Source organism: Maylandia zebra, linkage group LG2 (genome assembly GCF_041146795.1).
Source record: "Maylandia zebra isolate NMK-2024a linkage group LG2, Mzebra_GT3a, whole genome shotgun sequence".
Taxonomy (NCBI): domain Eukaryota; kingdom Metazoa; phylum Chordata; class Actinopteri; order Cichliformes; family Cichlidae; genus Maylandia; species Maylandia zebra.
In genome coordinates, this window is record NC_135168.1 from 34,225,191 (window position 1) to 34,241,042 (window position 15,852).

At 40.7% G+C, this 15,852-nt stretch overlaps 1 protein-coding gene across 3 annotated transcripts in view; it reads right to left on the reverse strand.

The window, feature by feature from the left end:
* The window catches only part of gria1a (glutamate receptor, ionotropic, AMPA 1a), an 89,034-nt gene that overhangs the window by 68,314 nt on the left and 4,868 nt on the right, over positions 1–15,852 (reverse strand). The gene's annotated exons all lie outside the window — the stretch shown is intronic.

Genomic DNA, 15,852 nt, shown 5'->3' on the forward strand with positions numbered 1-15,852 from the left:
GCTTTTCTGAGTCTAAGGTTATAGTAAGATGAATATCCAGGAAATTGAGAAACGATCAGGCTAATCGAAAAAAATAATCATTTCACTGGATGTGGTTAGTCAAACTGAACTAACCACATCCCACAACAGAATTTTGTCTGAATTAAAATCAATTTAATCCATGGTTTGGATTTAATTTTGGTTTTTAAAGTGGGAGGATAGAGAGAAAGAGGAAATAAATATCTGTGGCATGCCGGGTGCTGTGAAGTCTTTAGAGCCTGAGCTATTAACTAGTACTCAATAGCATGTTTATGCAGGGCTCATCTGCTGGTCCAGCTGCATAGCATTAATCTGTGTGTTTTGCCTTCAGTGAAAGGTGGAGGTGGTGGAGGCAGATTAGGTGTAGAGAGGTTAATCAATGCATCCCCAGGGTTCCACTGACATTTTACTAGCAGCAGGAGGCGGTTTCCAGCTCTCATTTGCCTTTCTCCCTCAGTCCCTTCATTTTTCTCTCTCTCATTGTCTGTCTGTCACTCTGATTTCTTTCACACCCCCTAAATTCTTAAAATAGCTAATTTATGTTCGTGATCTTCTCTCGGCACTTTATATCCTCACCGTGCTCTCAGTAGAGCATGGTATCTTTGCACTTCCAGGTCTGGTCTGGGCTATTTTCTGCTATGGCGATGGGTGGGCCTTACTTATCTCAGTATTTACCAAACAGATTGAAGACGGTGCCTGTACCCACACGAAGGCCAGCTTGCAGCTAGGAGCTGAGGGAAAGACAGAGAGCGAGGATGGCCCATACCCAAAATGCCTAACCTGTCACAGACCTGCACCCTCCGGTCAGGCACGTGTGTGTGACGGAGATAGAGGGAGAGTGAGGAACCGAGAGTGGGAGAAAAAACAGGGATATCACAGAAAAATACACGCGCGTACACGCCATGAACACGCACACACATATGCAGCCTCTAGTGCTCCAAAGCCTGGTGAGTCACCCTACTTAAAGCAAGCCCTGAAATAGACATTTTGCGCCTCGCCACACTGACTCAGTAACAGAACTATCTTTTCTTCATGCTCTTGCTAATAAATGGACACTCTCTCAGCTACTGCTTTCCACTAGCACACATTATATATATCCCCTTACAATTTTCTAGGACCAATTTGATGCGGTGTCCTCCATGTTCTGCTTGAATAAAAGGTAACGGGAGCTTGTTTGACTTTTTGTGCAGTGCCCCATTACTCTGCCCTACAGCAGGTTACAGTGTTTCACAGAATATGAGTCATTTCTCATCACTTCAGTGTGTGCGTTTGGAAAAAAAAAACACAAAAACCATGCGACAGAGACCTCCTGCTCCGAGTTGGCAAGACAACCATGCGCCTGTCTAATTCGACATAAGCATTAGCGTAGCTCAGCAGTCCGAGTCTTGATAGCAGTACACACCGGTAGCATGTTGAGTCTGTTTGTGTGTGAGCAGCTCGTTAGTGTTGCTCCACATGTGTAACGGCACTGGACGCAGGGCTGAGAGACCTAAACTGATCTCAAAGACCCCGGCAACACCTGTCCACTCTGGCACTGCGTATCTCCTCGCCACAGTTACAGCTGCCATGGTGGCAGGACTGGGGTTGCCCTGGCAACAGTCTGTTTCTCTGGCAGGGATTACAGTAGCTCAGAGCTGCTAAAGGACTTTCGTAAGATGGAGTGGGAATTGTGGAGTGTTTGGACATTTTGTCATAATTAGGGTTTTCACCTCGAGGAATTAGCAAATTTGCAAAAGTGACTTGGTTTTGCAAAATCCTTAGATAATTTCTGAAATAATGAAAGACAGTAGGGCTTCACTGCATCCCATTTTTATTATCACTTAAAACGAGAAAGGGATAATGCCCAACAAATTCTGACTTGCTATAACTGCGAGGTAAAGCTCTGCTGATTCTCATTTAGAAGCTATTTATCCTTTTTTAAGGTTGTTATTATTGGTTATATAAATAACCCCAGTTCCAACATCTCCAGCTTAGCTCAGCTCAGGCTCTCTATACATACAAATTAATGCCGGGGGGAGCAATTTAGAAACACCAGCACCCAGAATTCAGGTTCTACTTGTTACACTTCCTTATAATAATGTTACTTTTAGAAGTGTTTTGTGACATTATAACATTAAAAAACATCCAAAATTGCAAAATTACTGCCATTAAAAGGAAATTTGTAACATTAAAACATTTATGCCATTAAAAATAAGCATGAAACAAGAAGAGTTTACTGTTATTGAAATGGATCTTGTTACATTATGAGGTCCATTAGAAATGAACTTGTAATAACAGAAAATTATTGTCATTAAAATGGAATTTGTTAATTTACAAGTTTACTGCCATTAAAAATCAACTGCAAATGATAATAAACATTACAGCCTTACCTACAGAGAATTACTCATTAACATATTTTTGCCTTATCAAAAATGAACACTGTTTACATCAGGTTTTGCAGTTTCAGTCAGAGTATTGAATATCCTATCATCTATGCCATGTATTAACTTTAACCCGTTTCATATCAAGCTGACACTGGTAGCATTTCCTCCACCACATCACCAATAAGAGACTGAACTCTTTAGCCACAATAAAAGCTAGCCATTGCTTTTTCTGAGCTGTCAGTGGCCACCAGTGTGTGAGTTTAGCTAGCAGATATCACAATGATTTGTGTTTACTCATAACTTTGTCAGTGCCCGTTTTAAAAAACTAGTCTCTCTGAATCTCCCTGGCTGAGCTACACAGTCATCTTCACTGGGGCTGGTATGGTAAAAATTTTTACTGTGAAGGATGGTACATCTGGAAAAAGTAACTAAACTACAAAAAACAAAAACACTAAAGGATACTTTTCTCTCTGCTTCATCTTTCCTTTTCATCCATTTTGGCCTTGTCGGCATAAAAGCAGTTAGACAGTGAGCTCCTGTGTGCCAAGGATCATACTATGCGAGTGAGAAATATCTATGACTTTTTGCTCGTGAAGTTAACTGTTTAAAAGAATTTAAAGCTCTGTGCTCCTGATCGGCTGCCCACCACTAAACGCTAAAATTATAATATTTCAACAGCCGTGTATAAGCCGAGCATCCATGTAACAAATGATTTAACTGTAAAACTGTGACAAATTACCTGCGGTGTATGATAGCAGCCTTGGTGATTTCTTTATACTTTCTCTTTTTGTGGGATAAATAAATGATAAATGTGGGAGTTAGCAGATATTTGATAAACTCATACACACAGCGGATTGCAATCAGTCTCTGAGAGTTTCATTACTAACCTCTTAACTCTTACAGTTAGGCCTGTGTGTGTTTACTATCGAAATCTTAACATTGTCTAATGGTGCCTATCTGTAACTGTGCTTCATTTTAAATGAATGTAATTCATCAACCTGATTATTATGAGTGACTATCATTTGCCTGTTTTGGTGGCTCCTCCCTAAGATGGCAGCACTGTAAAAAAAATATGTGAGAACCCCACAAAGTTAAGTTTAAATGCATTACCACCAATTACCCATAACAATGTCCAAAAAGTCAGCAACTAATTGTTTACTGCATACAGCTGCAGGAAAGCTCATTGGAACCGAGCTGACATTTTTATCCATACCAGGCTTTTCTTATGAATGAACAAGATGTTGATTTGCATTTGTTGTGGCCAAAGAGCTTTGGGCGGCAGAAAAAAGGAGAGAAAGAAAGAGAGTGAGAGAAACTCAATTCCTAAAGGGGCTGATACTCACGCAACAGGAGGAACTGTCAGAAACAACTCACGCACTCACGTCTTCCCTGTTCTCTGTTTCCTATGCCCTGCAGCTGTTCTTCTGCTTAGCATGAGCCAAATTTTAAATGACAGACGTGTCTATGCTGGCTGCATGAAAGAGGGATGTTTGTGACAGTTGCTCCTGCATCTGACGGGCTATTGGGCCGGTGTTTGGAAAAGGTGCCTCCTTAATAGTGACCATAACGGTTTACGATAGAAATATGGATAGACGACTTGATGGCTAAAAAAAGTACACTTTAAGTATTAAAACAGCATCCTGTTAGTTTTGATGGATAGGAAAAAAATATATTCGACAGATTTTTGGGAAAACAAAAGAAATTCATTTAAGGATATGTCAGTATTCGCTGGAAATATATATATATATATATATATATATATATATATATATATATATATATATATATATATATAAGTCAGAGGTGTCAAGGTGCCCTTGCACATGCCTGCCTCCCAGCAGCTCCAGCTCCACATCAGCTGTTCCCTAACCTGTGTACAGAAGCGCGGTATTAAAAAATTGCTTCTTTGTGTGGGTGTATGTGATTCTTTTTTTCAATAGTCCGGGTTTGCTTGACATGCCAAAAAGAAATAAATAAGAAAAAAATAATCAATGCAGCTGAATTGAATTGTACCAAGAGCCCTCACAAATGTATTTTTAGGGCTTCACACAAACAGGTTTGAAAGAATCAATACTGTATAACAAATGTCATTTGAGTGCTGTGCCTAATGCTAAATCAGTAATTGATGTAATCTGGACTCACAGGTATACGGAGACCATAGACAAACCACAAATTCTGATATGTGTATCAGAATCACAAACACACGCAGACACACACAGGAGGGACACACGTATCTACTATTTTCCTCCCTTGGGTTATACATGCTATTATAATGTGCAACATTAAGGTCAGCGGTAGACAGGAAATTTCACAGCAACAGGAAGCTGGGTTTAGCTGGAGGGAGCATACTGATTGGAGAGTTCTTGTTCAGTCATCCATAAAGATCGTTTTTTTTGATAGAGCCTCACTACTGAGAAGTGACATGCCAGATGACTCCATAAAATAGGACATCCGATTTGGTTGCTCATCTTATCCTCTGGTCGACTGTATACCGTTCTCAGTTCGGTGAATTATTTACTGTGAAACTTCAAAGAAATCTGTTTCAAATGCTATGAAATCATGAATTTTTCCTGCGGGCATCACTAGACTAAGACTGAGCGCTGCAAGCTGCTAAATCCAGCTTTCTTCTAGCTCAGCATACTGTTGCTAGACTGATTCATAAAGTCATCTCATCCAATCCTACACCTTTACGTCATCACGATTTTCCAACTAGTCCCTTTTCAGCCTATAGAAAGAGGAAAACCAAACACATTCAATTATTCATGAATTCTTGAAAAAGGAAATTAAAAAAATAAGAAATTAGGAAACAAAAAATGCCCAGTGTGAGAAATTTAAAGGTCCTGTCTAATTTTTTCCCCTCACAACCCTGGAGCAACATCATAAAATCAAGGGATGAACATCGAGATCTGTTACAAAAGAGCTCCGAAACTACTGCACGGATATAAAACTGCAGATTTCCTGTAGTTCCAATGAAGCTATTAAGGTTTGATTGATTAATCAGCACAGTTACATTTTATAAAGGAATGAATGCACAGTGACCAGCGGCTGTGAACCTGTAGCACCATTTTATAGAAACGGTACGCAAAATTCAAGGTAAGTCAAGTTTCTTGTGGATCTTATGCTTCCAATCCTGCCCCCCAAAATGACAACTACGGGTAAGATTCCTACATGTATCGTTCATATCAACACAAAATCAAATCCTCAGATCATTTATATTTAAATATATTTTCATTTAAAATGTCTTTATACATAAAATCCTGATGATGATAATGAGACGCTTTTATAATTAGCCCTGGGACACACTGCTTATTTGGCCTATTTTTCCAAGTGATACAAAGTGGTTCTCAACACTCGAGACAGTGGAATGATCTGTCAATAGTCCTATTTATGTCAGGTAAAAACAACATCACATAACTGAAAACCTCAAGTATAGTTTCAGTGTCCACAATAGGTTCTAATCCTGCTAAGCACCTGCACAATTTATCACTGTCCTGTGGACTTTTTGTTTAGTACGAAATACCAAATATCCCAGTTCTATCATTTCTAACAGCAGGTGTTAGGCTGCGGTAAAACTAGTGTTGAGATATGTACAGCATTGCACAGTCACTACCCAAATGATTCTAGCAGGTTGATGTCTTTCTTATCTTTCTTACACTGTTTATTACTGGAAGCGAAGATACTTTTTTGATTCTTGAACTGTCATGTAATAGATTTTATAGGCCTTCATATAAAATTTAGGGGGGGACAAAATCAGCAGCAATCCACTAGGCTGTCAAACATTTCCTTTTAGAAGTGAATGTATTGGTTGCAGTGTAGGTATGAACCTAGTAGCTAAAGCAACAGAGAGGCTAGTTGGATACCATTTCCCGTTTTTCTGCACCTGGTTCTGTAATGAAAGCCTTAAATTCCTCACAAAATAATGAAAAATCTATATAAAAAACATTTTAAATTTTTTGTTTTCAGAAAAGTAAACTTCCTTTTCTTTGCTGGCTTACACTGGTAATCCTAGGGTTTGGTACTTTTCTGCACTTAGTTTAAAGTATCCTTTGGAAACATGAGTGGAATGACACCAGCAGGAAGGCAGCTGTCACATGAGGCAGCAAAATACACCACCTTCACAAGGGTGAAGGGTCACTCAATCAACCACAGAGCACTTTGAGGGGAGATAAACACATCTGACACCAGACACTGCTCGGCGCACAGTTATCCTCCACTCAGCCACCCATGGCTAATAACTGCCAGATAATGTATGTAATAAAAACAGAGAGCATGTTGTGGTCCCTCTGGTCTCATCCATCTTCAGGAGAGCTAATCAGCTATGTTAATGAAAGGACGAGCAAAAGAAGTCAATAACCGATTCAATCAGACCGCACATTTGTATGCAAGCATTCAGACCTGATTTTTCTTTTAAGGGTAAAAAACAATACCCCTTCATAAACGTTAAGCGCTAGCTCAAAAATATTTCAATAAAAAAAATAAAAAATAACAATAATGTCTCACTGGGTTTGACAAGACAGCGTATCACACACAGATCGTGCTTGTAAAGAACCCCCCAGGTGATGGGGTGGAGGTGGCCTACTCTGCGAGCCCTCCAACACAGCATGACTCACACAGTGCAATCAATCTCCTTCTGCGCAGAGGACAGGGACCCAGGGGACCAAAACACAGCACCAACCCAGATCTGCATGAAAGTCTCCAGACATGACTGCGTAGGAGGGTTTCGCTGTCAAAGCAGTTTTCAGTTGCATCGCCTTAAAAATCCTGAAAAATCTGCCAACGAGTATTTTTAGTCATAGCGCATTGTAGTGGTAATTCTTTGATCCATGTATGTTCCAGAAAATCGATACTTAAGAGTTAAGGGAGTCAAAACTGGTTCAAGAGGTTTTAAAAAGGGCGTTGGTTTTTTGACAGACGGCAATTTGTTGCTCCAGCGATTTGTTGTTTCCCAGGTTAAACAGCGTTACCTTCCCAAGCTCAAAAGAGATGTACTTCCTCAACAAAAGCAATAAAATTGTGTTTTGCAACAAAGAAAAAGGGAAAATTGAGATAGAGGATAAAAAAGAGTGGCTGAAGGAGTAAGAAAGGGGGCAAAATAAGGAAAATATCGACTAAATCCAGAGAGGAAGACACTGAACTCTGGGGGAGATGTGGGACCAACAGTTGAACAACCAAACAGGACTTAGACTGTAAGTCAGGGCGCACTGGATACTCATGAGAGTTTATATTAGTTGAAAACGGGGCCACGGAAGGTTAATAAGGATGAGCAAAAAATGAAGTGAGTCTTGAAAATGTAGGTGACAGCAGACAGAAGGCAAAGAAAGAGAAGCACGGGTGTCTGTGAGAGGAAATGATAAGGAGAATGCTGCGAACAAAGAGAACAGATGCCAGCCTAGCAGTGGGAAATAAAGGGACCACACAGTGAAATCTAGATCTCTCCTATTTCCTCTAAGTAATAAAACAATGGCACCGCATCGCCTCATTAAATGGGTAATCGAGGGTGTGAAAGCACTCCCCTCCGCTCCGAACATCTCTCTCTCTTCTGGTGTCTCACTCTCTAACCCTTTCACGCCAAGCTATTGTCTCTCCTTCTTACTGTTTCTCACCACGTCTCCAATCTGGTTTGCTGCGGAGCCCTGCCGCCTGCTGAACAAATGCTTACCTGGGCAACGGGTCAGAAACATAGCCCAGACCAGCTCCTGTCAGGGGGTATGGAAACTCCAATTATCTCCTTAACAATTATCCCTTCGCAATTATCTCCCCATCTGCGTATCAGTGTCGACAGGTGCAGAGGGACAGTCCCGCTCACACGCTTTCATTTCTCTGACAGGGGAAGTGATGGAAGTGGATATGAGGGGCAAGGAGAGCCAAACTCACAACCTGCAAGCTAATTCACTAGGAACCTCTGTATGAATTAAAAACCTTCTTCAACAGAGTCCAGCCGAGCTCGTGGGAAATGATTGTGGTCACTGAGCAGAATTTATGAGCGCTGCAAAAAATCATTTCTATCTAGGGCTGCAAAAGTAGAAAATGTATTTATTTGAAAAAAAAAAACACACCTAGCAAACATTTGACTGTTAGTGCTTGATAAATGAATAATGTTATAGCCAGTTTTTTCTCAGCTAACTAATTGAGCCATTGACTCCAACTTGCAGATACTAGAGACAATCAATAACAGTACAGGACAAGGCACCTATGGATAATTCATGGATTAAATCCGCTACCCTGATGTATTTAAATCTTGATATCGATAACTCCGTAGAGTGGATTAGTCTCAGGCGTTTGAGGAACTGTGTACACATGCAGTTACACTACAGAATGTATGCGGCTCACAGGTTTGACAGATGAGTTCTATCATTAACACAAGAATACAAAAGCAAAAGCGCAAGGAATTAATTTGAAAGTGTAAAAAGGAATCAGCTGAACATGAGCAATATAAGGAGATCGTTTGCATTTGAGTGTGTGTGGGGGGGTTGAGGACTAGTAACAGGCATCAGAAGAATTTTGAACACCTCAAAACTCATTCCATCATCTCAAACGGAGGCATTGCAGAGTTACACAGAGTAAGGTGTTGTGTTGGTTATTACTTTTAAAATGTCCCTGAATGTTTTTTTTAGAAATTGTGGTGGCTGTGTCTGATGTTACCATGTGAATCCTGTGTAAAATGGCAATTTGAGCTTGTATAGGCTAGACAGCTCATGCGCGAGTATTTAGAGATACTCCAGTGCTTAACAAAAATAAAGTAACGTCATTACTGTCGAAATATAAAGTTGTGGTTGTGTGTGTTAGTCACAATATTGGAATTTTAAACTTGCTACAGATACTCAGGAAAATACTTCAAATTTGATACCATGGGGCGATTGTGGCTCAAGAGTTGGGAGTTCGCCCATCTATCCATCAATTTCCATTGATGGATAGATGGGTGAGATACATATAAATCTCCCTTTCACTTTCCTTGAGAGGTTGGTATGTGTGTTCCTCAAACTCACCTGGGAATTTGAGAGTATTTCACAGTATCTTTGCTGTTACCAGGACAGCACTGCACCTACAGCTTGATGTCATCCATGTACGGGAGGTGGGTTATGGCTACTCCACTCTTGACTCTACAGGGAGTGCAGAATTATTAGGCAAGTTGTATTTTTGAGGAATAATTTTATTATTGAACAACAACCATGTTCTCAATGAACCCAAAAAAGTCATTAATATCAAAGCTGAATGTTTTTGGAAGTAGTTTTTAGTTTGTTTTTAGTTTTAGCTATTTTAGGGGGATATCTGTGTGTGCAGGCAACTTAACAAAAAACAAATATATACCCATTTCAATTATTTATTTTTACCAGTGAAACCAATATAACATCTCCACATTCACAAATATATGTTTCTGACATTCAAAAACAAAACAAAAACAAATCAGCGACCAATATAGCCACCTTTCTTTGCAAGGACACTCAAAAGCCTGCCATCCATGGATTCTGTCAGTGTTTTGATCTGTTCACCATCAACATTGCGTGCAGCAGCAACCACAGCCTCCCAGACACTGTTCAGAGAGGATATCTTCCCCACTCGCTGTCTGAGGAGGGTGCACAGTATCCTGCGGGACCAACATCACCCTGCGCGCCACCTTTTCCATCTGCTGCCCTCAGGGAGAAGGTACAGGTCTATACAGGCCAGAACATCCAGACTGGCCAACAGCCTGTATCCACAGGCTGTGAGGCTCCTGAACTCTCTGCCCCCCTCTCACGGACAATAACCATATCCAACTTCTTAATAGCAATGAACTGGTCTGCATTGGTGCATCATATCTTTATTCTCTTCCCCCTCCTGCCCCCCCCTCTTTCTTAAATAGATAACTATCATATCTGATATCATATCTCACAGTACAATAATATTGAATGGGTTGCATTGTTGTATTTTATCATGTTTCTCAGGTCTTTGTCTGAATTTCTACGAACATTATTGCTAAGGATTGTCTTATTGCATTGGAGTCACACTGGGTTAAATATGTACACTTGGGTTTTAAGGGGTATTTATTATTTTCTTCTTTTTTTTGGGTTGTATGGAAGCCCCAAACGCAATTTCATTGTTCTTGACAATGACAATAAATAAATAAATACTAAATACTGTTTTCCCTCCTTGTAAATCTCACATTTGATGATGGACCACAGGTTCTCAATGGGGTTCAGATCAGGTGAACAAGGAGGCCATGTCATTAGTTTTTCTTCTTTTATACCCTTTCTTGCCAGCCACGCTGTGGAGTACTTGGACGCGTGTGATGGAGCATTGTCCTGCATGAAAATCATGTTTTTCTTGAAGGATGCAGACTTCTTCCTGTACCACTGCTTGAAGAAGGTGTCTTCCAGAAACTGGCAGTAGGACTGAGAGTTGAGCTTGACTCCATCCTCAACCCAAAAAGGCCCCACAAGCTCATCTTTGATGATACCAGCCCAAACCAGTACTCCACCTCCACCTTGCTGGCGTCTGAGTCGGATTGGAGCTCTCTGCCCTTTACCAATCCAGCCACGGGCCCATCCATCTGGCCCATCAAGACTCACTCTCATTTCATCAGTCCATAAAACCTTAGAAAAACCAGTCTTGAGATATTTCTTGGCCCAGTCTTGACGTTTCAGCTTGTGCATCTTGTTCAGTGGTGGTCGTCTTTCAGCCTTTCTTACCTTGGCCATGTCTCTGAGTATTGCACACCTTGTGCTTTTGGGCACTCCAGTGATGTTGCAGCTCTGAAATATGGCCAAACTGGTGGCAAGTGGCATCTTGGCAGCTGCACGCTTGACTTTTCTCAGTTCATGGGCAGTTATTTTGCGCCTTGGTTTTTCCACACGCTTCTTGCAACCCTGTTGACTATTTTGAATGAAACGCTTGATTGTTCGATGATCACGCTTCAGAAGCTTTGCAATTTTGAGACTGCTGCATCCCTCTGCAAGATATCTCACTATTTTTGACTTTTCTGAGCCTGTCAAGTCCTTCTTTTGACCCATTTTGCCAAAGGAAAGGACGTTGCCTAATAATTATGCACACCTGATATAGGGTGTTGATGTCATTAGACCACGCCCCTTCTCATTACAGAGATGCACATCACCTAATATGCTTAATTGGTAGTAGGCTTTCGAGCCTATACAGCTTGGAGTAAGACGACATGCATGAAGAGGATGATGTGGACAAAATACTCATTTGCCTAATAATTCTGCACTCCCTGTATATCTGTATCAACTCTTAGTGAGGAGCTCACTTAAGGGGTTGAAGACAAAATGGCAGTGGGGACAGCGTATCACCTTGGTATATTCCACACATTATGATCATTCACACTTTACAGTTCTAGATGAATGTTACATTATTATTACACTATTATTACACTATTAGCCTTGTATACTCCAAAGCACTCCTGTATCCATGTGTGGGGCAAGAGTTATAGGATTATGTGTAGCCATGTGGTGCTCAGGTTAGTTTGGCTGGTGTACTGCTCTGTCAACCATCAGCTTCTGCTTTGACCCTCTGGTATTATTCCCAATGCTGTTCTGAGCTGTGCTCATGTCTTCACTCAGCTTGGATATTATGATGCCTGAGAGGATCTTCCATGTTGTGGCGAGACAGGTAATTGGACAGTAGTTTGACGATACTGTATGCTTGTGGGGATTGTTTTGCCCTGTGTTAGCCAGTAGTGGATGAGTACCTGCTGTTAGCAAGTCCCTTATTTGTGCTGCCAGGCTTTCATGGTGTGCTCTTAGGTCCACTAGTCACTTGATATTATGGAACCTTTTCCTCCCAGATGTTCTTCCAGCAGTACGCAGGCAGACCCACCTAGCTCTGCGAGAGTACATCCTGAACGGATCTTTGGAGAACAAGGCATTTATTTTCTTGGCCTCTGTTTCTCTTGCTATATCTCTTCAGCCTACTGGCTTGAGCTGTGAGCCTTTGTTTGGCAGTTTCTAGAGGCTCGTTTATATCAATATTAATAGTGGTATCATGTTGTTCTTATTCATCAAGGACCTATCTCTCATGATGCTCTTCTACACATCTATCTATCTATGTTTTCTGAGATGGTGCTGCAGATGTTTCTATTTAATTGCTGGTAGTCTTTTCTCAGAATTAAATCTCAGACTTTAACAGAAACATAGATAGATACACAAATTTTTTTATCCTTTTAAATTAACACTGTAATGTTACAGACGTGCAGGACATATAACGCTAGCTCCAGCATTACCGTTACAATCTTATTATTGGTCACAGCTGCTAGCTGCTACATAATGATAACAGATGGTTATTTGTATCGGATAATTGCTAATAGTTAATAGCGTTGTGAATATCAACCACATTTCATGTGTTTAGCTGCTAGTGAGGGGAGGGGCTATGTGCCTGCCCGTCTGCTGTGTAAAGCTGTGTGTCAACTGGAAGAGACAAAGACAGTGTGGATATCAATACTTGCATCAATAATGTTGCAAATGCATATCCATTCCAACAGTAATTTTCAGTAGCAATTATTAGAGTCATTTGTTTATTTAGATACTTATTTTAGTATCAAGTTTGACATCCATAGTATCAAAATTAGTAATGTTAATACGTAATTATAATTACATTATCTTGTGGGTTTTTCACGCTTGGCTAAGTTTGACAGCCAAGACTGACAGGCATGATGACCATCCAGGTATCAGTTATAATGCTAATTTATGCTAGCAAAAAGTTAAATCTAGTATTGCAATGCATTTATCTGTCTGATTTATAACACTTCAGCCACACAAGTTAATGCGACTACACATAAGGAAATATACACAACAGTCTAAGCTGTAAGGCAAAATATGTGATGATGCATGATTTTCTGTTTCATTTCTTGCCTTTTCTGCTTCTGCGACTTTTAACAACTGTTGCAGTTCTTGTGTCACTTTTGTGTAATCTGTGCAACTGTGCCAACAACAACAGCAGTTGTATTGTGTGACACTGCTTAATATGCTTGTAGGCTTTGTTCCTCATTACAGTACACAGAGGCTCCTATAATGCACTGTATGACAAAAGAGGGACTCCGCTTCTGTCTTTGCTGCAAAAACATGACAGCTGCCATCATCAGGCGCTCGTCCCTCCACCCTGCAACACAAATCCTGGTCCTCATCCGCGAACACATTGTTTTCTAATTGCCAGCCCCAGATGTCTCAGCTCAGACCTCCACGTCCCAGCTCCCATTACCTCCAGAGGCGACAGATTTTTTTAAATACTTGGTGAGCTTGCATGAATACAGAGGAGGATTTGGAGTTGGTTTTGAAAGACAATGAGGGGGACAAACTGAAACAGAGTGGACACAATCATCAGTAATGTGTGTGCATTTCTGGGCTAAATAAGATGTGTGATAAAGGCTGTGGTCTTGTCTTCACAACAGAACTGGCTGGTCAGTTCACTTTCATGTGGCAAGTCTTTCTTAGAAAAAGTCACATGAGGGCGAAGATATTAAATGACAAGTTGCTTATTTTCTGTTTCGCAGCCATTACTCTCTTCTTCCCTCCCTGCCCCATGTGTACATTCCCTCTGTCTTCCTTGTACAAAGCAACAAAAGCGCACACACACACGCACAGAACATGGGGAAAAAAATCTACCCCCCTCCTGCTCTGCATCCTATCAGTCTGCTGCTCTGGGAGAGGTTTTGGCTGATCTGCATTGATTGCTATGGGTCTTTCTCTATCCCTGGTGCTCTGTAGCAAGAAAAAAAAAACAAAAAAACGGAGTCTTCTCATTCATCAAACCAGCACCTGCGAGACTCTAGCCCAAGAGAACTGCCACAAGTTTTTTTTTCTTATTTGTTTTCCTTTTGTTTTCTTCTTGACAAATAACTGTGATGTCCCAAACAGTCAGAAGGGAGCAGTGATCTGCTTTTTGTCTGCCATTTTCAATAGCAAATTGAATACTCTGTAATCCCTCTGAACATGCATGCACTGTGGAAGTCAGTCACCACAGATGGACCTCAACGACTGATACAATTGCTACAACAGGAAAAAAAAAAACCCCCAAATACAACCAGCCAGAGTTTCACTGACACCAGCCACCGGGCTTGAAATCGCAGCTTAACTCCCTACACCCCCACCACCACCCTCTTCCACTCATTGCTTTCACCCCAACTGAAACATGTCGGTTTGCACCTAGAAATGGAAAAGAATGAAGGATGACATCTTTTTCTTTTTTGAAGTTTCTCCTATGGAAAGCTGAACATTTCTAAGCATTATAGTGTTTAACAGAGTTGGTTGAATTCTCTTTTTTCTGTCGGCTTATTATTACATATTTATGCTTATAACTCCACGGAGTGATAGCTTTGGATGTGCTGCATTGAATAATACATTAAATGCATCTGTTCAAGCTCTGTCTCTTGTTAGCTATTGTGTGTGCGCGCAAGGGTGTGAACAGAGGATTTCAGAAAGCAGTCTCACATGCTCGCACACATTTCTTTTTTATAGTCAGACCATGGTACTACACTGATGGGGAAAACTTGAGCCATGTAAATGTGGCAGCGCATACACATGAGAAAACACAACATGATGGCAAAAGTTATCTCAAGGTAAAGGATTTTGTCCACCAGTTTGGTTACTGGAACGTAACTCCTATTGATATAAGCGGTTTGACATGGGATTGTAGCCCCAGTGTTCTGGATCACATGTTAGACTTTAATTCTTTTAATTTGCTTTTTTAGTTTAGGGGTCACAAGCCAAAATGTTTGGTAGATATTGATCTACATTTCCATATTTTGCATTTTGCACTGAGGCAAAAAATGTTTACCTGCACAACGGTGAAACCACACACTAAATTTCAATCAGTGACTAGAAGTGGTTACTACACTCAGAGTTCTCCTTTTTGTTTTCCTTGACGTGCTTTCTTTATGGCTGACAGACACCCTATATTTCCTCCCATGCCAGACCTCTCAGCCTCACTTCCATTAAAGCTCCTATAGTGACAAATTTCACAAGCTTTCACTTCTTATGGCATATAAAAAGAAATTATCCAGACGAAGTCAAAAACAGCCCTCCTTTTTGTTTTAGTCCACTTTAGTTCAATTTTATTGATATAGTGCCAAGTCACAGCAACAGCTATAAACAGTTGTGCGACTATATCGTAAGGCAACAATACAGAGAAACCCTAACAATCAGATGACCCCCTCTAAGCCAGCAAATGGTAAAAGTGGAAAGGAAAAACTCCCTTTTAACAGGAAGAAACATCCAGCAAACCATGCTCAGGGAGGTGCAGTCACCTGCCATGACCAGTTCGGGGTGATAGGAGAAAGACAGGGCAAAGAAATGGTGTGGAGGAGCCAGTGATTATGGATAAACTAATAATAGTCAATAAAAGAAACAATAAATCACCAATTTTTGATGTTTTTTTTCTGAGGAGTGGTTGCTACAGTTAATTAAAACTTGCTTGTTTGGTAAGTCCTTATTATGTACATGTCAGACTGTTACTCCACGACCCATGTCGGTATAGTACCTGTTTAGTT